Source organism: Limulus polyphemus, unplaced genomic scaffold (genome assembly GCF_000517525.1).
Source record: "Limulus polyphemus unplaced genomic scaffold, Limulus_polyphemus-2.1.2 Scaffold29, whole genome shotgun sequence".
In the NCBI taxonomy this organism is placed as follows: Eukaryota; Metazoa; Arthropoda; class Merostomata; order Xiphosura; family Limulidae; genus Limulus; species Limulus polyphemus.
The window spans coordinates 1,021,950-1,045,321 of NW_013665639.1; the positions used below are offsets into that span (position 1 = coordinate 1,021,950).

Here is a 23,372-nt window from a genome sequence, read left to right on the forward strand (position 1 = left end):
GGACTGTTTGTTCTTCTATGCACAATTTTTACCACAGTCAAGAAGAACATTTGAGTTTATTTTAAGTCACGTGTTTAAAATGCTACGCGTATGTTCACATTTGTTTGTACTACTTTCAACTAAACATCAAGAACCAACCAAGTGTTGTAGCTTACAGGCAGCTTATCAATTTAATGTAGCCACGCCTTTATGTCTACCAGTCCGCTATGATTGACATGATATCTAAAAACCGAGATCTTAAGATTAATTATGTCCGTCATAGAGACGACAGACTATGACAGGCTTATCGTTCAACAGAATACATATACATATATATCATAGTTGCTAGTGCTGATTCTATTTGCATTCCAGCTTTTTGTATTACTCTCTGGCCACACGCGGAGAATATAAACTTTTATATTATTTAACAAACAATAGTGCATGTTCTTTGTCTTTTTAGAAGCAACTGACAGCACATCTTTAATTTACCAAGACTTTTTTGGTGTTTTTATAGCCTCATTACGGCTACCTGGTGATGTTTCTTTAATATTCTAAAGTATAAAGTACTTTTAAAAGGTAACCTAAGATGTTTTAAAGCATCTATGAACAAAAGCATTGTAATATACTAAAGTCTACACTCATATGTCCTGCAATGCGAGGCATAAGATATATCACAAGTAGTGATTACTGTGAATTATTACCGCCTTCTACAATAAAAGCGAGTAATCAATAGTAAAATAAAATACGTGAACTCGTGATGGATATTCATTACTTTATACCTTGTAACTTGTATCAAATCTCTCTTCTCCACCTTTGTAAATATATTAAAACTGTTCTAAGTAAACCGAACAATTTAAGCCAAGTAATATTTTATGTAACTTCATCCTCTGGGCAACAACCCCTTCTGTCCTGAAGCCTCAGATCATGGTTAACTGGGCGTGCTAGCTCACTCGGATATTTGCTGGTGACCTCCTGCTGCGAAACCTCCATTAGAAAAGTATAGAGCGAAAACTAACAAGTTCTCTCCCCTATTAGGCTTGTAGTTCTTTTCGTCTTCTTCCACCACTTTTTAATACAATATATATAAAGTGTGATTTTTGGACTCGAGAATAAGATGAGAATCCAGAGATCTAATGTTACCTTGCCACACAAGTGCTCACCTGTTGAAAACAGTATTCGTTAGCTGGTGTTAACAACAAATCCTTTGATTTGTTAGAACTTTTTCCGAACAAAGGGTATTTTTCTAAGTTCGAAGAACTAATGTAAGGCAAGAACAGTGTTTCAGTAAAGTTATAAACGAACTTTTTTTTAACTCTGCTTTTGAGGAAAGACGTAAAAATGGACAATTTATACTTTTTGTAGTGCATATAGAATCAAATGGTATTTCAATAAAATAGTAGTGCTGATTATCTCAGTCTAAAAACACGGATATTAAATCAATAAACATAAAAATATAGGCATTTAGTTATGCACTACGACAACAAACTTCGAAGTCTGATATTCATTTAAACGCTACATACAATTTTAAGGCTGGCTCATGTGCTAAACTCGAAATCTAAAACACTGATACGAAATACGGTGAATATTCAAGATACGGTGAATATTCGTAAACTTATTTACGTAATAATAGAAAACTGTATTTCTTAAAAACAACTTTTTATAATTTTACAATGGAAGGGTAGCACTTTTAATACGTACAGATACTGCAATGTTTACCAGTATAATGCAAACATTGCAAGATGTACTATTAAAGTGCAAAAGACTGTAATTTATACCAGTATAGTGTATGGAAAGTTTCAGCCCTGTACGTTTAGATGCAATGAGCTGAATCGTATTTAGGGTGCTACTTTAACTCACTTATATTTGAAAATTATTTACCAAAAAAAAAAGACTAAAGAGGATAAAGATTTTATGTAGCTCATTTTTTACTACAACAATAGAAGCATAATTTTAACAAGTACCCTAGCATTTCCTTCTTTTGTTACCAACTAATCTTGTTTGTATGAGTTTTTTGGATTTGGCTATTTCTATCAAAATATCATTGATTCCGTCACTTCCTAGTCTTTTATTGTTCTGTTATTTATTAGAATACATTTATAACTCTATAGGTTTGCTATTGGGTGACTTGTCTCCGTGTTTTCGGAATGTTCTGTATTATTGAGTAAACTAAAGTTTGTTCATTGTCGGGGTGCTTACATTTCTGTTTGTGAAACGTTATCAAAATGTAGTATACATTTTGAAGCTAATGTTAGAATTTTAACTTCTAAGAATTGTTAATAACACTGAATCGTTTATGTAGAAAACTTTCATACCACGTAGGAGTTTATAACTAGATATCAGCACATTTACTTCACATGAATGTTGTATGGCTTTACAATCTCTTGAGTATTACCAAATACATTCTCATATTTTTTTACTTTGTATGTCGTATTTCCTATGAAGTTATTTAGGAACAAGATTTTACGTTCCATACAAACTGTATTAAGTTTGCTATGAAATAAGGAAAGATAAAATAAAAGGTAAAATCTAATGTACGTCGTGAACTTAGCGTTTAATAATTATACGAACATTCTCTATTTATTTGAAAGATATTCTAGATTATTATTTGGTAATCTATATTCTTCACTATATGTATCCGTTTCAGTTGCGGTAGCTATTTCAAAATCGTTGTAATTTAGGCCTAGTCTTGCGTTGCAATGCTTATTTCTGATCGCCAAGAGGTCTAATCCTCTCATTTGTATGACAGATTTAATTTCAAGTTGTTCTAAGACAACTGTTATTAAGCTTTATCCTCGAACGCAAAACCACTGAAATATAAATTAGTTGACAGAATCCATCTCGTGCAAATGATCTTCATCCTGTCAACACAACTGCTGGTAAGATGGAATTTTGTTACCTGATGATTTGTTTCAATTTCTAAAAACTCTTAAATATTTTCCTTAGTTCATCTTCCAGAACATTGGTTTATCTATTTATTTTTTACTTTGCTTTTTTTTTATATACCTTTTTTTGATAACAAGTGTTTGATAACACTTATTGATAACAAAATAAAAATAAAATGGGCGATATATATCCAAAAATTTCTAATAGGGTACCATCTTGTTTGGTTAATAACATAAATGAGATGTAATATTCAATACTTTTTATCATTTAATTTCATTTACTGTTCCCCCCCCCCAGTGGCACAGCGGTATGTCTGCGGACTTACAACGCTAAAATCCGGTTTTCGATACCCGTGGTGAGCAAATCACAGATAACCCATTGTGTAACTTTGTGCCTAATTACAAACAAATATTTACTGTTAAAACAAACAAAAATCATCCCAGATCCCGATAACCCATCCCAAATCACAGATAACCCATTGTGTAACTTTGTGCTTAATTACAAACAAACATTTACTGTTAAAACAAACAAGAAAATCATCCCAGATCCCTCGACATTGGTATACAAACACAGCTGTGGTTGTGTTTTTTTGTTCTGCTCTTGGTTCTCTATTGTATCATGAATTGTTGATTCAGTAGCTGAATCATGGTCTGTTCTTGTTAATCTGTGGCTTTGAATAACTTATATTTTATGTTTCTGGGGTATTTCGATAAGATTTCAGTCATGCAAGTATAAATTGGTAACTCAAGCTTCAGGAAACTTTGATAATGCAATACAAGCTTGTGTTGATGATAATTTATTGATGCTTTTTTATAACGTTTTGCCCTTATTTGATTTCAAGCTCAATTAGTTCTATTCACAAATTATTTACTTTTCTGCCATTGTAGTTGATAATGTATATTAGTTGCTGTTGACTTATCATTTGCAAGATTTCTAGCTTAACGCGATCAAGTATCGGCGAGTGATTAGCACGTCGGACTGTCAGTCAACAGTAGTAATATTGACATAGTGAGTTGAACGATGTAGAGCAAAAAGACGAAAAATTTCAAAATTAATAAGGATTTTTCAATATTCTCCAGATTAACGGGAAAAACTCGTAATGCTCCTGGTATAATTTTCAAGCAAATAAACAAGGATTGGAATTCAACGAAAGTACATAACCCAAATGTTCACAAACTTCCACCCACATCTTGATATGCTAAAAAACAAAAAACAAACTGGAACCACAAAATCCAGTTTGACTACATACTCACTGAGTCTCCTGATGTGGCTTCAATGAACTATTTTACTTTTGATCTGCTTAATCGCGGTCTTGTAAGTCAGTGTCACTTACAGTGAAAGACCTGTGGAAAATTTGACAATATGTGAGGTCTAAGATTAATGTCGCCGTTCTTCACAGAAACTTGTTACAATACAAATTTTCCATGTGTAGTCAAAACATTCTTAGAGTAGCTCGAAACCCGGAACACCATCACCATAATGTGTAATTAACTTCAGTATTGTTGATAATAAATAATAATATTGTTGTCATGATGTCAGTATCTTTTGATGTAGATAAGCTTTATGTTCATGTAGTTTAAATATTCTACTTTCCTGATATACTAATGTTTCGGATGGTCTCAGTGTATTGTTTCATTCTTTATTTATTTTTTGATATAGTTCTTACGCTTCAGCTTTTACAGGCTGCAAAGACTTACTTACTCTGTTAATGCTGTTGTTACTAATTATTCAGGCTGGATTCCTGCTCAAAGCTTTAGATACAGCAACATTACATTAAAACGATTCACGAGTAATACAGCAAAAGAAAAAGAAAGACTATTATGGTGAATTGTTTAACTGGTTGCTAGCTTGATTCACATATATACTAACTCTGATGATACCACTAGAAGACTCGTCGATTCAGATAGACAGTGCTAATATATATGTGTGGTTAATAATTCAATATACATAAAGGGAGGCATTGACTCGCAATCTGATAGTCGCGGGTTCGAATCCACGTCACACCAAACATGCTCACCCTTTCAGCTATGGGGGCATTATAATGTGCGGTCAAAGAGTAGCCCAAGAGTTGGCGATGGTGATGACTAGCTGCCTTCTTACTGTCTTACACTGTTAAATTATGGATGGCTAGCGCAGATAGCCCTCGTGTAACTTTGCGCGAAATTCAAAACAAACCAAACATAAAAGGAATAGTGGGTCTCGTTTATCCAGACTTGTACAGTCACATAAGTAACTACATCAGAATGAAGAATAAAGCAAGTATAGCTGAGATATGTAGAACATGATAAACATCTAAAAAATCACTAAGAGTGGTCTGAAAACTTGAACGTAGATTTCGGACTCACGTCATACTACTTGTCAGATGATAAGCTGATTACTTTAATCGCCAAACAAATTAATTTTTGTTGCAGCATAACAGAATGAATAATGCATAAATTCTGTACATATACAACATGAAATGCTAAATTTTAAATTGTTTGGGGGATTTAAAGTATTAACTTGTGTTATCTTTTGTAACTGACACGTGACACACGGAGAACTCTAACTATGCATGATAGCACAGTGAAGCAAAAGTTATTATCATTTCCAATCTGTGTATAAGGTAACTTATTAAGATAGGACAGCACATATTTGATTAGATTAAGCGATAACTATTTACCTCATTATCTGAAATAGTTATCTGTATCTAGTTTTTAAGATCAAGTTTTATTCAATAACTGCGAAGCTTTTTGTTGGTCACAGGAAGTCAAAATATTATTATTATCTGCTGGTGTAAAGTCACGAATTCATATATTTCACTAAAACTTCTGTTATTAATTCGTCTTTTTCGGGCCGTGCGTGGCCTAGTACTAAGACCGTGAATTCGAAAATTCATGGTTCGAAACTTGTTGCTGTAAAAACGTGTAGCTATGGATGCGCTATAGCTCTGATAATCAAATCCTATTATCAAACAACAGTAGCCAAAAATTCGCGGTGGATGCAGCAGACTAGCTATCTTCCCTTTAGTCTGTAGGTTCAAACTTAGTGATGGCATACGCAGGTATTCCTTGTGTGTCAAAATGTTGAGTTGATTAAAGTTATGTGAACTGACTTTTGGTATATTTCTTCCATCTCTAATTATCAAACTTGTCTTTGGTGAAATTTGTATTCTTACACTATATTTCTATATTGGTAATGCTTGTCCAAGCTTGACAAAGTTGTCTGTGCGTATCAAAATAGAATTTGTCGAGGCTTTGTTTTACGTGGTTATAATTATTAATGTCGAAAGGTTTATTTAGGCTTAGCCTTCAGTTGCCTTGAAGAATGTATTTAAACACTTGACATTTGTCAAGACTTCTTAGCTATACATCTCAAAGTTGCATAAGTTAGTTATATAGGTGCAACATTAATCACTTTTGTTGAAGTGAAATATGATGTCTGTAATTGTCAACATAGAATGTACTGTTATTTTGGGTATTTCTTTTGGCTGTGGTCCTCAAACTATTACTTCAGTAATTAATTAGGCTTATTTCGTATTCTAATGAATGTGTTTTCTTGCTCCATTGTGATTGCAGTTGTCATATCATTTGAAGTTAATTTTTTTTATCGAATGGCAGTAATTGTCAAAATTGAATTTTTAGTCGAAAGATGTTTGTTTCTGATGGTTGTAGAAACAGAGTCTAGGTTTTCAAGCAAAAGAAGATCTGTAAATCAAGTTTTGCCTACTAGAAGATTATAAAAGATACTTGATGTAATGACAATATACAATCTTTAAGCTTTTACTTCAGTCTATTGGGCTTTCGGTAAAAAAAAATCACTACTCTAATTCGTTGAGAAGCTTCTCTCGTGCATGCGGTTAGTACTTCATCATCTGTGTAATCCCATTTTGTATGGCTAACAACCTACTAAAATTTGTTGCAGTTTTTATTCTGTAGCTTGCATTGTTCCCTTTATGCTCCTTTTTTTACTTCCAAAACCTCTGACAGAGATCGGAGTGTGGTCCTCGAGTAAGTTTATCAGCAGGGCAGCAACATCCTGCAGTTATCTGATATAGGGTTGCACACGTTACCGTAAGACTCGGTCGTGTTTTTAGTGTTCACAGGCACTGGCGCACGACACGTATTATCTTTTGGTTGAAACAGATAACACCAGCTATTTGCTGGGATTCTGGATTGAAACTACCAACATGCACAGAACAAGTCACGTACAGGAACTTACGTACTAGAGTTCGTGTACTCTTACTCACCAATCTCTGCTTGTTTTGTTAAAGATCACGACCACAAGATGGCGCGCCAGGGTGAAATAATGAAGTCACCACTTATTCTCTCTTGATTGCATACTAACATTCCTTAACGGTAATTGTGTCTTTAGGTAAACCATATTATATTTTCTTTCAATGAAAGCGTTGTCACGGAAAAGCTTTTAAGGCTTAGTTCACTTTGCATGATAGAATATTTTTGAATTCTAATCACTGCTGTCTGAAAGATTAAGTTGTAATTTTCGTCGTTCCAACCATTATTGTGCAACCGTCGTTCATTATGTTTTAAATGCATAATCTTACAAAAACCATGTTTTTGAAATATTTCTTGTTTCTCTCTTTTAATCTTAAAATGATTGTTTTTGACAAAATATCACGCATTCTTAGTTTCTTCAGAACTTCACTCAACTGTGAGTGAGGAATTCATCGTAAATATATATTTATAGGCATATTATATAACTAGCTACCTCAAATTAGTTTTCTCTGTTAACTATATACATGGCGTTATTTATAATGAGAAGTGATAAATTTGTTACTGATTCAAACATTTGGTTGAGTTTTAAGCTATGACAAACATTGCAATGCCTGTATACGCAGGAAACGATTTAGAATAATATAAAATATCAAACAATTGAACTGAACTGCAGTACAGAAATGGGTAGTCCTGATTATTATATGCCTATCCTCAAAAATTTAGTATGTACTAAAATGATAAAAATGCAGATTGCTTCAGTATTACATAATGTGGACATTGCTATAGGATGAAATGTGTGAGGGTCAAAATAAATCACGAGCTAAAACATATCATGAAAAATTAATGGTCTAAGTCTTCTCTTCCATTTCAACGCATTGTTGAGCTCAATCTATCAAAGTTGTGATAAAAAATGTAACATTCTTTAGAATGAGACATAGCACTGGAAGAGTTTGTTCTATAACGTTTCAAATCTCTGAACTACAATTTATAAATACACTGTATTGTATTATTAGACATACCCCTTTATGTCCGTAGATATTGGTATCGACCATGTAGGTATATGTGTTGGCATCACAACGTGACACATAATAGAACACATTACAAATCGACAAAAGTGTTGATTTGATTAAACTTGAGATCTTGACAGTGGTGATTAATTACATGTAAAATAGCAAAGGTTTCCTTTTCATTCTTGTGCTTCTGTAACGAATGTTTTATTTATATTGCTATGTTTGCGGGCTTAGATCATGCATGAAAGTTTTAATTTGTCTGTGTATCTTTATCAGTTTCGGTTCCCAGGCAATCTTTATTCTTACGTGATTTTAAGTTTCTTATATTTCACAACAGATAATTTTAAGTAAGCACAAAGCCAACAGTTGAAAGTAATGGCATCACGTGTGTAGCCAAGAGACTCGAAGTGCATGTAACATATCTGGCTGGAAAATGTTTCTAGCTATAAAATGGGGTAGATATGTCAACTTTATCGATATATAGAGGTATATATCTTGCAAGATTTTTGCCATAGTGTAGATTGATGCTAAAAAATGCAAAAGCCATAATAAATGTTTTTAATTGGTTACAATACGTTGATATAAACACGTGGGCTCTGGTTTAAGTTATTGTTATACTGATAACACAAAAACGACTTATTATTTTACTGATGTTTCTAGTAGTTACTTCCAGTATATTGTGGAGGCGATGTGTCTTAAAGTAATGTACTCTCAGTGTTTGTATAAAAGAGTGGATAAAATTAACTCTTAATAGTTGTGATTACGTTTTGTGATAAGCTATATCTAGTCCTTCAATCTGGTTATGTTTGTGATAAGGTATCTTCATTCTTTAATCTGGTTATGTTTTGTGAAAAGGTATATCCATTCCTTAATCTGGTTATGTTTTGTGATAAGCTATATCCATTCCTTAATCTGGTTATGTTTTGTGATAAACTGTATCTATTCCTTAATCTGGTTATGTTTTGTGATAAGCTGTATCTATTCCTTAATCTGGTTATGTTTTGTGATAAGCTGTATCTATTCCTTAATCTGGTTATGTTTTGTAATAAGCTGTATCCATTCCTAAATCTGGTTATGTTTTGTGATAAGCTGTATCTATCATATAATCATCTCTCAAACCATTTACAAATGCAACATTTTTCAACTCGTTCAGAGCAATATCGTACAGAAATATTAGAAACCTTGCTCCTGATTTCTAATTTTCAGAACATAAGTAGGTTCTCTTGTGTCTTCTCAATTGTTGTTGATTCACAGATACATTATACTTGAACAGTCGTCTTCTAGATGTCTATAGTATTAGATGTAATATTCTAGAAGGGACTTCAGATCAAAATGGTCAAACCTAAGCCTATGCCAGTAAAGTTACAGTACGTAAGTTTTTCTTAAAGCGTATTTTGTTTCATTTTCTTGATTGAACTACAAATCGTGACTTAGAAATTTGAAAATCGCGTAGAAGCATTGAAACTAAAGCGCAAAATAAAACTTTATTGTCAATGTTTCAAAAATCGAAACAGAAGATGTGAAATTACAACAATCATTCTAGAATATCGTGAAAGTTACTCAAACATTGTATTTTTAAATATGTATTATTCATATGTTTAATATTTCACCTGCTTTGATAATTAAAATGATTTAAAAAGCTGGACACTTTGTTGATCATTGTCCAGTTTTGTTATATGCTGTGTTTTAATCGTATGTCATAGAAAACTGATCAAGTATGATAGGTACAACATAGATGAAAACGAGATCAATACAGGCGGACATTCTGTTGTTGGTTTCGTTTTAGAGTTAATTTATATACAATAGAGACATTTTGTTGTTGTTTTCGTTTTAGAGTTACTTTATATACAATAGAGACATTTTGTTGTTGTTTTCGTTTTAGAGTTACTTTATATACAATAGAGACATTTTGTTGTTGTTTTCGTTTTAGAGTTACTTTATATACAATAGAGACATTTTGTTGTTGTTTTCGTTTTAGAGTTACTTTATATACAATAGAGACATTTTGTTGTTGTTTTCGTTTTAGAGTTACTTTATATACAATAGAGACATTTTGTTGTTGTTTTCGTTTTAGAGTTACTTTATATACAATAGAGACATTATGTTGTTTTCGTTTTAGAGTTACTTTATATACAATAGAGACATTCTGTTGTTGTTTTCGTTTTGGAGTTACTTTATATACAATAGAGACATTATGTTATTGTTTTCGTTTTAGAGTTACTTTATATACAATAGAGACATTATGTTGTTTTCGTTTTAGAGTTACATTATATACAATAGAGATATTACGCCATATGTTCAATGGGTTGATGACTTTTATTCATCTCGTATTAAATCTATATAATATATATACGTTATTTCAATACGTTTGGATAAAATAACATTTTAATGTTCCCAAACGGGAATAGTGTTTTAATATTTTCAACCATAACATTTAAGTTAAAACATATTGTTGTAATTATTAAGCAGTATGTGTATATGTTTTGAGGTATAGATATGTAATGATAGTTTTCAGTATTCAAAGTAGTTTTATTGAGTCATCAGGACAAAAATGACTACTATATAAATTAGATTCGATTTTAATTTTTAGAGTCCTTGTTAAGAAAAGAAAACTGTGTTGATTAGTGACTTTCAATCGAGTAAAAATTTTTAAGTACTTGATGTATTTCTTCTCGTTGGCCAGACGTGAAATTCTTTGTATCAGGCGACGATATTTTTGGGAAATAAGTAAAAGTAAAAGAATGGCTGTAATTGGACATTAGATTTAAAATACAAAATATTCAAGTATAATCAACCTAAGTCAGAAAATGTTTGAACAAAACTGAAGATGTTCTGTACAAAAAGAAATGTTTCACTGGCATCTCTATTAAGTAATATTTTAGATCTGTGTGTTTATTTTATTTAGAGCAAGGCTACGCAATGGCCTATCTGCGCTATATCCACCACGGGAAATCGAACCCTGGATCCTAGTCTGTAAATTAAACCTGCCGCTCACCCACTGGGATATTGATCTATGTGTACATGTAGACGTTTGGGTAGTAGCATGCCACATCATCGATAGTAAAGGAAATCTCGTGCACTTCTGTTTATTGTCACTTTATTTTCTTTGGGAATTTAACTCATGGATTTTGTAAACATCTTCCGTTTTGAAGGGATTATTTGATAAAAACACTGAATGGACTTCCACAAAGCAGGTGGAAAGTTTATATAGGAATTAAACAGAAGGCTGCTCATGTATGCAACTTACTATGTGTAGATATTCGTGTACGAAAATCCTAGTTTCTGTTTTGATTTCCCAATGTTTGGTGTAACTATTAGTACCGTTAACGAATGAATGTGTCACAGTGTTTTGAGTTTATGTTGTACTTGACACACTTGTTATTTATACTCGTACAAGTCAATGTAAAACCAAGACACTTGCCATACTTCTCTTACTAATATCACATTTACTCTTTGTACGATGGATTCATTATTGCACAAGGCTAAGACCAGTTCAACCTGGTGGCTGTGACTGAAGTAGTGACAATGTTCCTTGTTCGGACTTTACGGGACAAATTAGGGTCCTGTGACGAATCGTCAGATGATAAGAAAGTTAAACATTCTAAGTAGATGTTACATTCAGCAGAAAATATTTTATATTACTTCACTGAGAAGAGTTATCTGCTTTTATCCAATGTTATTCTGCCAACTATTTGTAGCATGTCTAACATTATTCTGCTTTATTAGTGAAATAATAATATATCCGGGGCTTCAAAGAGAACAGATTTTTAATTTACTATTTCCGGCTTTATTTCCAAATTCATAACTAATGGAGTAAACAGAAAGATTGGCTTAACCGTTTTTTGTGTGTGGTTTTTCAAAAATAAAGGCCAAGCATACAGTTATGCCATCATTTTCTGACTTCCACAGCAGACACTGCCCTAGACACCCGAACAGAGGAATCTTCCCGGCGGTGACAAAGCCATCCTTGTTCGGGCGACAGCCACGGCGACGGTCGGCGGGTGATCTTCGCCACTTGGCTGGCTACGAAGAAAGGACCGTCATCACAGCTCAGGGTTACATATCGTGTCAATTTACAGAGCCAGGGCCTGGTCGTTCACGGCCTATAGTAAGGCCTAAGTTTTGGAATTGGGGAGATGTGTTGTAGATAGGAAAACAGAAAGAGAGGAAAGATGCACGACGATAAGCCCAGTTCAAGTGTCTAGCATGCAAGATCCCCAGCGCTGACAGTGCTCACAATTATTCAAAAAGCTTTAACAATAGGTGGAAGCCTGACCGTCGCCGGGCCGACCCCTCCCGCCCAGTTCTCCACACAATAATCTCCCATCGAGACCCTTCTCCTAGCTCTAAAGCTTCTTTTCTGTACTTCTAACTTGGTTATTCTCTTCACGTGAGTGTAGTAACACCTCCATTTGGGGTCGACACCTCGTAAAGTGGACAGTCGTGACCCACTGGTCAGTTGATTAGTACAGTTGTAGATGTGTCAAAGCCAAATGTTTGTAATGAACAGAGTGGCTGAAGTTATCATAAAATCTTTCCAGAGTTTTTCATTTCTGGAAGGTTTTATTATTGTCATTTGATTAATTTAAAAGTTAAATATAATCAATATCTGTCTATTAATTTAAAATGAATTATCTTTGCTCATTATAGTTTAAACAAGCTAACTACTTCTCTGAACTTAAAAAAAAAACTCTCACAGACAACTTGTCTTGGTCGACACATTCAAGTTCCAGTTTTTGAATGCTAATTTGTCAAAACCTGCGTACTAATCTCACTTTGTATATTAGCAGCGTACCTTCCACACACAGTATCTACAAAACTGCTTTCGTTCATAATTGCTTAGAGCGAATACTAGTTTGTTTAGGTTTGTTTTCAAAAGATAACAATTTACACGTTTCTTCATTGAGTGGCTTTACAAGCCTAGTTCACTGTCGTATAGTTAGTTATCTCTAATATTTGTTAAGAAACTTTGTTTCCATCTTATACCTCGAGAACTTATCATCCATCCAATAACGCTTGAGTGAAAAACAAAACTAAATTCTGATTCAACTCAAACAGTAGATGATGCTTCATAAACACGGGAAACTGAAACAATTTAGTATTTCTCCTAATGTATCGTTTAATTCATGTGCTATAAAACTAAATTCTGATTCAACTCAAACAGTAGATGATGCTTCATAAACACGGGAAACTGAAACAATTTAGTATTTCTCCTAATGTATCGTTTAATTCATGTGTAATAAAACTGAATTCGCATTTAGCTTACATCATGATTCATCACGTTTTGTTCAACGTAACTCATTAATAACTCTAAAGTGAATTAAAAGCCAAACTGAATGTAAGTTTTACAGCACGTGAATGAAATGATACAATGTAGTAACGCCAAATTGCTGTATTTTTCTGTATTTATGAGATATCACTTAGTGTTTGGAGTAAAACAGAACTTTGACTTTTTCCGCTTAAGTTGAATGGTTTTAATGAATTTTTGTGTGTGTTACATCATCCCAAGATATTTTGACTATAATCAACATTGTTTAAAAATATTTTTAAAGAGAAGTAACTCATACAGGGAGGTAATATGCAGATCAGGATATTGCTAACATCACACATTATCAATTACATTACACGAGATTGGAAAGTATGTTACGTTTAAGGACGACAACGTGTGAGAAAGAGACACAACGGATGGTACTCTCGTTCTGGTCTTCCTACTGCTCATTTTTAATAGTTGCTTCCTATAGCGGCGAATAATGGCAAAATACGTGTTATTTTAAAAGCCATTTTAAAAAATATTTATTTTTTTTAACAATCACACTTTACAAAAGTGTGTGCACTGAAATTTCATATTCACATTCATACCACTAAGAAAAAAAATAATTATACCATTTTTTTTTCTTTTCTTTTATTGATAAACAAATGTTAGAAGTCAGTGAACTTCACATGGCTCTAAAATCAAAAGTAGTCAAAAGTGGTGAATGACATTTTGTAAAGGTTTGGTTTGAATTTCGCGCAAAGCTACACGAGGGCTATCTGCGCTAGCCGTCCCTAATTTAGCAGTGTAAGACTAGAGGGAAGGCAGTTAGTCATCACCACCTAATGCCAACTCTTGGGCTACTCTTTTACCAACGAATAGTTGGATTTAGCATCACATTATAACGCCCCCACGGCTGAAAGGGCGAGCATGTTTGGTGGGACGGGGATTCGAACCCGCGACCCGCAGATTTTGAGTCGAGCGCCCTAACCAACTGGCCATGCCGGGCCCATTTTGTGAAGGAGCATAATATTCAGGATAAAGCAGACATTAGTAATTTTTAATCACGGAGAAAATTAATAAGCATGCATATTTTATTCGTAATGAACAAATTATGCAAACATAAAAGTACACTAGTTTTGTTTCTTATTTCCCTTTTTTTGGCTACAAAACTACCGTTTTCTCTGATGCAAAGTTCTAAATCTGCGCTACATTAATATCTTTATTTAGATTTGAAGAAATATTTAAAATGGCTTGAACATATGTTTGGAACTATCATAATAATGATGCTTGTTCTATGAATTTAAGGACCCACAGGAGAGTATCTTAGCTTAGGTCTTCATTTATAAAAGTCGTGAACTAATATGGCTTAATACTTCCACGAGAAACGATTTAGTGTTGACCCTTTCTCTGTACGTTTCCTGTTAAGATCTACAAGAGTTGAATGTGGAGTAAAACGTATACGTTCTTTTGCTTTTCGGGTAACATTGTTTCATCCAAAGTCTTGGTAAGAAAGTTTCTTTGTATGTATTACTTAGAAGAAAAAAAGGAATAATTATACGGTTAAACTGCTTCTCGCTGGCATCTCATTAAATCCGTCACACAAAACACGCTACGAACAGTATTAGACGAGAACGTAAGCCTAAGGATGGTTTTGTATATGTACAGTCATGAGGTGAATCACTAGACGGTACACGTTATCGAAAATGTTGAACACAATTCATTGTGTTGTCCGCCATCTGTTGTCCAATTTGTAAACAAACCATCTAGATTGTTCCGAGTTCGTCTCTGTTCTAACTCAGTGCATTAATGAATCCATGGTACAAAGAATAAAGCTGGGATTAGTAAGAAACGTATGTCTTAATTTTACATTGACTTGCACAAGTATAAATATCAAGTGTGTCATAAACCTAAAAGCTGGAGACAAATTATGAAACGTTATATGAGTTCCTGACTTCGTATTTGGAACAAAACTTTAGCAACTTCGGTGAGACGTTCGTTAGTTAACGGTATTAATAGTTATAACAAAGATAAGAATGAAATCAAAGAAATCAAAATAATCACTCGCATTTTTGATACACGAATACCTTAATTTATGCATGTGTGGTAGTAAGTTGCATGCATGAACACTCTTCTGCCTTGTTTGTATATGAACTTTCCACTTGCTTTGTGGAAGTCCATTCAATATTCTGGTCAGTTAAATAATTATTTCTTCTGAATAGTATTTCAGCTTTGACAAAACAAATTAATAATTATATAGATATATGCATATGATGAATCTGGTGATGGAAGACTTATTTTGTTGAGCTAAAAATTTGTTTCTTTCAGAAATTGCAAAAATATAGCCTCCTTTTGGGACAGTGGTTAGTCTACGAACTTACAATGCTAAAATTCGGGGTTCGATTCTAGGCGGTAAGCACAGCAGATTGCCCAATGTGGATTTGCTCTAAAACAAACAAACGAAGCTAAACTATGAGATTATATTATCTTCTTCTTTCCATATAAATCATTAAACTGAAGTACGACTTATATGAAAGTTACAGATAAACACAACAATTAACGTATGATTCGATCTTTTCTTCAAGGATTATTTTATTTTGTACGTGTAGAATAAATCTCCTGAAAATTAACTGGACAACTTTGACTACCAGTGACAACATTACATAGTTCTTGTTCTACTGTTTCCGTCTATTTACGTTTCTATCCTCAAAGTTTCTGTTTATTTATTTACCTTCATGTCTGTTTATCTAACCACTTAGCCTTTTTATCTGTTTGTTCTTTTTCAGTTTATTCAAACGCTCATTTCTCTGCTTCTGTGTTTCTATCTTTTTCAACCGGCTGCTTTTGGACTGGCTGCTTATCTGGTTCATTACGTGCTTTGAGCATGTATATGAACAATGCCTAGAATGAATAAAATCCAACGACTCATCACAATCTGTTTTACAAAACGGTCTAGACAACAATAGCAATGTTATACCAACTATTTGTTCATTGCTAGTATGCAGGTAGTGTTATATATCGTGCAAGCTTCAGTATGATCCAGTTCGTAGGCCTGAAATATAAAAAATCTAATGAAAGTTAATCGGTGGTTATGGAAGGGACTAGTTCATCTAAGATCGACTTGATAGCGAGATTCGAAAGAAATACGACCCTGTTTGTTCGACAGTGATGAGTGACTCACAGAACCGAGTCGTCTTTGTCGGTGCAAGACCGCGAGCTACACGGCCAGATCTGCCTAAAGCTCCATATGTCGGACAGAGCGCATAAAACTTGGCGAGGAGGGTTGGTAAGAATGTCACACACTTTACTGTGGGCCAATTACAGTCACATAGTAAACGAATGTCCGAAAGGTATTTTTAATTGGAACGTAATTTTGTATTATAGTTGAAACTTTGGAATGTAATCGACAACCGCATCTCGGACTTTCTTCATAAAGTTTGTTAAAGACTGTGGATATGCTTCACACAAATCTAGGGTGAGACTGGAGATACTCTGCTAGCAAATGTGGTAAGACCTTTATCAGCTGTGTAATTATAAACACTAGTCACTGATTGCTGTCGATTGATAACTCTAAAATAAACATTCAACAATAAAGTTCCATTATTCATTAGAACATTTGAGAAATAAAAACTGCATATCTTGTCATTTTTTTGTTTATACTCAAGAGTAAACGCTAAATTAGAAAAAAAAATCGATCAAAAAGACATTGTAGAGTCCGTGATGATTATTCCTTAAAACATATACCTAGTCAGTCTGAGCATTGTTGGTAATGTGCCATGAAATTGAGAACCTTGCAAAGTGAACAGTTCAATAAAATATCACTTTCAGCTCTTTACGTATGATGAAAGCACACCTTCTGTTGGTCATTCTATTGACTTCAATTTCGGCTTCAATATTGACTAAGGTTATGAGTTTTAAAAACGATATCTTTGTCTACAGAAAATACTTTTTATTGTTATATGGTGGCAAGTTTTTTAGTGTACAATTACATGTTCACATGCTAACCTTTAATCCTACACAGAGCTTTTTTGTAATTGTTGACAGAACCTCCTTTAAGTGGGTAAGATTTTACATATTATTTTATATTCGAATTCTATGCAGGGTTTTTTATTGTTGGGTTTTTCATTGATGGTGTTGTGGTTTTTTTATAATATTTCTTCAGGATAATCATACTTCAATCCATTAAAATTTAAATCATTCACAGCTTTCGTACACTTCTTTTGTTGAATTTGGGTCGTACTTCCGCCTGTACCTCAAAAAACCAGGGCACATTACATATGACCCACCTTATGATTTGTGCCCTGGTATTAGATGTTTGAACTGTGGCTACGATCTATTATTTTTTTATAAAATTACATTTAATTACACAGATATAGATATATATGAAATGAAAAAAATATATTTTCAAATGCATTAACACTATTTTGTAAATTGAAGTTCAAGTCTTAGTCGTGCGGATGCCATTTGCAAGCACTATACCACCCACTATGACAATTAGCACTTCAGTAGGCTTTATTGATAACGTTTCGTTTTCACATTTTATCATACTTGTTTTACTAAAAAACAAGTATATTCAACATAATTATCAGCATTTTGAAAATATAATATCTTAATTCGCAAAGGGAAATATTTAATGGTTTTCAATATTCATACGAGATACCTCAAAATGAAAGATTGAAATATTGAATTATTGATATATCGATTAATCGTATAGACAACAAGAAGCAAATTAACAAGAGTAACCGATTATCTGTGAAACGTATTTAAGTGACTTATATTCTTGTACTTGTGAACAAACTTGAAGTGTTCAGCTTTTGTTGGATGCTTTTTTTTTCAGAATAATAGAAATTTCAATTTGTTGCTATTTTCTGGCAAAGATTGTAATATCTGTGGAGGGTTTTTGTTCTCTATACATAATTTTATTTTTCGATATACCAATCAATTAGGATGTATTTTGACATTATCATTTACATACTTTATATTATTGTAAGTGGAAACGATTTTCCTGGTAGAATATATTTTTTGTTTTGTTTCTGTTAGCATGTTGCATCGGTTATTTTTTTATATTTTAAGTTGCAGTTACTGTGGTTTACTTTAATACTGATGCTAATCACATCTAATAAACTTATGTTCCTGTTTATGCAGTCCTTAGAACCGCTTCTTCCCTCGTAAATCATTTTATTCTGATTGCTATGGTTATGTACTTCAGCCCGACACCAGAATTATAGAGAGCTTCTTGTGAAGGACGGCGAGGTCAGTTTTAAAGGGTACAGACCTTAACAAACTTTCCATAGACCATTCAATGTATGTAGGCCTCAGCTAGATGAAAAACACATAGGTCCACCGGAGCTGTATTTGAGAGCTTGACAGTTATATAGTGGTATGGGATTAGTTATACGGTGGTTTGAGATTAGTTATATGATGGTATGAGATTAGTTATATGATGGTATGAGATTGCTGTGATTTAACATCATTTTCTTTACGAAAACTGTAATTGATTTCGAGGTGTGGAGAAAACGTGTCAACGTTTGGCTTATGAGCTTTCTTTGATTTCAAATCCTTGTTTGTTATGTTGTCATGTAACAAGAAATATTTCCAGCTTCATCACAATTACTTTAGGGGCCAGGAGATTCTCTTTCCTAACCACAGTTTTTAGTTTTCGGGTGATATTGTGTCTCTCGACTGGCTAGAGGTAAAGTTCTGGAGCTCGTTACTGCTCTGAACAATCTACCATGCAATTTTTCCACTTCCATGGAGAACATTCTAAGCTGCCTTTTACATGCTGCGCACTTTGACTTAACATCATTTACAACTCTTGCTGTACGAATATCCTTCCTCAGAAAGGGTTGTGACATATCCTTCAGCCATAAATCTGTCCTTTGTGACATTGAAATACCGAATGGTACGGAATTAGCCATGATATATATAAGTGCTAAACATGTCGATTGTGGCGCCACGGATCTTATCTATGGTGACACGCCTCTATGTTAGTATACAAAAATATAATTATTCATATTAAGTGCGCTTAATCCTCTACAAAACGACAAATGATAGGAGAGTTTTCAAACTCACAACGTATAAAAAACTAAATTTATACCACTAATGAGAATTTTCACTGCTATATATAATAATTTTATTCTTAACTTTTATAAAGAAATGAAACAGATGTACCTCTTACGTTAAACCATAAAAATATTTAAAAATAATTAAACCAAAGATGGAAAAGATAATATAAAATATCACTACGTTTTGCTACGTTAGCGTGGCAAATTAGATGACTTTGACTTTTTTAAAAGAGTTTAGATAAATAAAAGAAAATATTTGAATTGTTTGATCTATAAAGTGTTTTGTTTATAGCTCCGCTGATATTATTATTATACTGCAGACGTATTACAGAGAGCTAAATATATTGTTTGTTGTATGATAAAAAATGGCGAAGGCTGAAGTAAAACTAATCATCGAATCTAGCCGATAAAATAAACAGCTAATATTTCTCAACACCTAAAGATTATTTACAAAGATGTTTTATAACCTAAGATAATGCAGCCTGTTCACGTCTAAATATACGGGCCCGGCATGGCCAGGTGTTTAGGAAGCTCAATTCGCAATCTGCGGGTCGCGGGTTTGAATCCCCGTCCCATCAAACATGCTCGCCCTTTCAGCCGTGGGGGCGTTATAATGTGACGATCAATCCCACTATTCGTTGGTAAAATAGTAGCCCAAGAAATGGCGGTGGATGGTGATGGCTAGCTGCCTTCCCTCTAGTCTTACATTCGTAAATTTACGGGCCCGGCATGGCCAGGTGGTTAGGGCGCTCGAATCCTCGTCCCACCAAACATGCTCGCCCTTTCAGCCGTGGGGGCGTTATAATGTGACGATCAATCCCACTATTCGTTGGTATAAGAGTAGCCCAATAGATGGCGGTATGTGGTGATGGCTAGCTGCCTTTCCTCTAGTCTTACACTGCTAAATTAGGGACGGCTAGCGCAGATAGCCCTCGTGAAGCTTTGCGCGAAATTCATAACAAACCAAATCTTTACAAAATGTCATTCACCACTTTTGCCTACTTTTAATTTTAGAGCCATGTGATGTTTACTGACTCCTAACTAAACAAACAAACAAATCCAAATATACTTGTTTAACTTGGTAACTTTCGTTACATCTAACCTTTAAATGTCGCTCTGAAGACAAGGTTTACATCAGTCAACACTCATCACTTCTATTGAGTGTAATTTTGGTTTCAGTAGTAACTGAAATAATTATTTAATATACATTATAAGTTTAAAGACTCGAAACCCTATGTATTTAAACGTATTTTTCATCACGGTTAGTAAAAATGAAATCTAAATTTCTAGAAGCCAAAATCAAGGTTATAGATAAAAATGATTACACCAGTACACTCTCTACCACCATTTGTACTTTAAAGCAGTTTAAAAAGATTTTCATTCAGTTTGTTTTACACTGGAAGAGTATGATTATTACATTTTCTGTAGCAGATTGAACCTTGCTAAGTTTTATCGGTAATACTCCCTTTAAAATATAGGCGTAGATCCAGTGGAGTCTTTTACTCCTGGTATCAATTCTGCATTCTTTCATGCAAAATCTAGTCTATTGCAATATCATGGGTGCAAAATTGTTCTCATGTGCAGAACGTGCAATCTTTCACCTTTGATTAATAAGACATGAGTCTCCCTTTAGTATCGACTTCTTTTAAGGTCTCAAGAGATTTTCCACATTGATGTACCTATTCATTATAAGCACAAGTAGGTAACTGACAAACAGTTTGTTAATTTTTACATTTCGTGAAAGACGTTGATATGTATTTTGTTATCACCTATTTAATAATGAACATTCTTACATACACACACACCGTAATGTCATTGTTAAAATTATATATGTTTTTAAGAATGATATTACAACTTTTCGATGCATATATGTTGATAAATTATAAGTTAATACTGTATTTTCTGCGTGTAACAAAAAATGTATAAATACAAAACGAAAGCACGTTTCATTTGTTTACACGTAATAATTCTGCAAAATTAGCTCATTGTATAGTGACAGGCCCAATGAACGACAAGTAACTTACAAATGTACTAATAGCATTGCATATACACCAAAAACTTTATGTGAAAAAAAGAAAGACTAAGGAAACTAATATAACTATAGGCAGAATATACTAGTGTTGGATCGAGGTAGTATTTCGATATACGTGGGCTTTCAGCATTATTCACAACACATCCACGAACATCTTAAAATTGTGGAATGATGCCAAATACTGCTTCAATGGTGCATTGTTGTACCTTAGCTGGAGATGCATATTTGAATATTTTGATGAAAGATAGATTCTTTCACTTTGCTGGGATGTTTGTCCGAAGTGGAGTAAGGCTTTCTATCCTGTTAAGTACGATGGTAATTAAGGAAGATATATACTGATGTCTATTTTGCACCAACGTGTTAAAGTTTAATTAATAATTCAACTGCAAAATATTTACGTTAATATAAAACTCAAAAAGTAAATAGCCTAACTTAATTGTTGTTTTTGCTCTTCGTGTGACATACACAGGTCGTAAGAGAATAAGCATTTAAGCCTATATATATAAAGTAGCATAGTCTGAAGGCTTATAACACTAAAAACCTGGTTTTGATACCCGTAGTGGGCACAGCTCAGATAGCCCATTGTGTAGCTTTGCGCTTTAGAATAAACAAATCTATCCCCCAGTTGATTATTTGAAAGAATTATCTTGCTAATCATCTGATAATCGCATTTGCACAAGGGTAGTTACAAGTTTCTATTGGAAAATAATTATAAACTTATTTTCACCGCATAACAACTGGTCCTTAGCTTTAGTATTTTTGCATTTAAGAAGATCTTTCTCTGAAGTCGGTTGAATTTACAGTGATGTGGAGAATAACGGATAGTTAAAAATCTAATTGATAAATAGAGTTAATAACGTTTATATTGTTTATTTTCTAAGCTCTAGCTTTATTTAACCTGCAGGTAAATCGCCAATAAGAAAGCAGTTAAACATTTTTCCCACTACTCTTCTAATCTCGAAAACAAATTATATCGAAATTATAAAAACGTAAAGAAACCTAGATACTTAGCTTTCACTATTGAATTTAATGACATCATTGCTTTCGGTGTCCACATAACCAACGCAGTTAAAATCAGCGGTAGTTGTAAAGACAGTTTGAAATTGTATATATTCTTGTAAGCAAATAACTGTGTGTACTTATATATGCATAACGTATACGTTTCTTCACATATCTGTGTGATATATCAAGAAGTGTAATCAGTATTTATTGTCAGTATATCTTTACATGTGTTTGTGAATTACCTAAAATGTTCGATTCATTCGAGAAACAGTCAGCTCTGTAATTTCTGTATTATTCAAAATCGTAGCAAGTCATAACTATTATCAATTATGAGACAAGTATTAAAAATACCACCAGCATTCTTTTTTGTCTAGAGACATATAAGACTATTTTGTAGCATCTCTTATAGTCAAAAGATGAACTGTTGACATGTTATACTTTATGAAACTATAGTTCTCAGTTTGTCATTGTAAGCTGATATTTTTTCTTACACTATCTTTCAATGTTATTTTCTTTATATACAAGTTTTCCTTGATGCATATCAAATAACGTAATATGAACAAATGTTAGTGATAGTTATAGTGAATGAACATTATAAGGAAATTGTAAGACGAAAGTTACATTTTTACTAAAGCCACATTTCGTCATACGACATGTGAACCATCATTCACGAAATGAACGAGGTCACCAATTTTACTTATATTTTGTATTTATGGCAAAGCTGTTAAGACTATCTTATCGCCAACCCTAATTTTGAACTACTGACAATGGAGGGGGGGGCGAACAGTCAGCAGCACCCTTCAATTTCACACTGTTTTATCTGTTAATCCTATTTTGTCTTTAGCATTCCCTATTATACCTTTAATCTTATTTATTGGTTTGAAGATAGGGTAAAAATTCTGATACTTTTTAAATGCTTTATATAATTGACTTGTTAAA

General features: G+C 33.4%; 1 protein-coding gene across 3 annotated transcripts in view; it reads left to right on the plus strand.

Moving 5' to 3' along the window:
- Nucleotides 1-23,372, plus strand: part of LOC106459701 (GATA-binding factor 2-like) — a 198,236-nt gene that overhangs the window by 49,385 nt on the left and 125,479 nt on the right. The window contains exon 1 of one of the 3 annotated variants that reach the window (XM_022386429.1): nucleotides 7,191-7,212. The exons of the other annotated variants lie outside the window; for them this stretch is intronic. The gene's annotated coding sequence lies outside the window, so the exon portion shown is untranslated. Of the gene's footprint in view, nucleotides 1-7,190; nucleotides 7,213-23,372 lie in introns of those variants that run through there. 3 annotated transcript variants of the gene reach the window in all.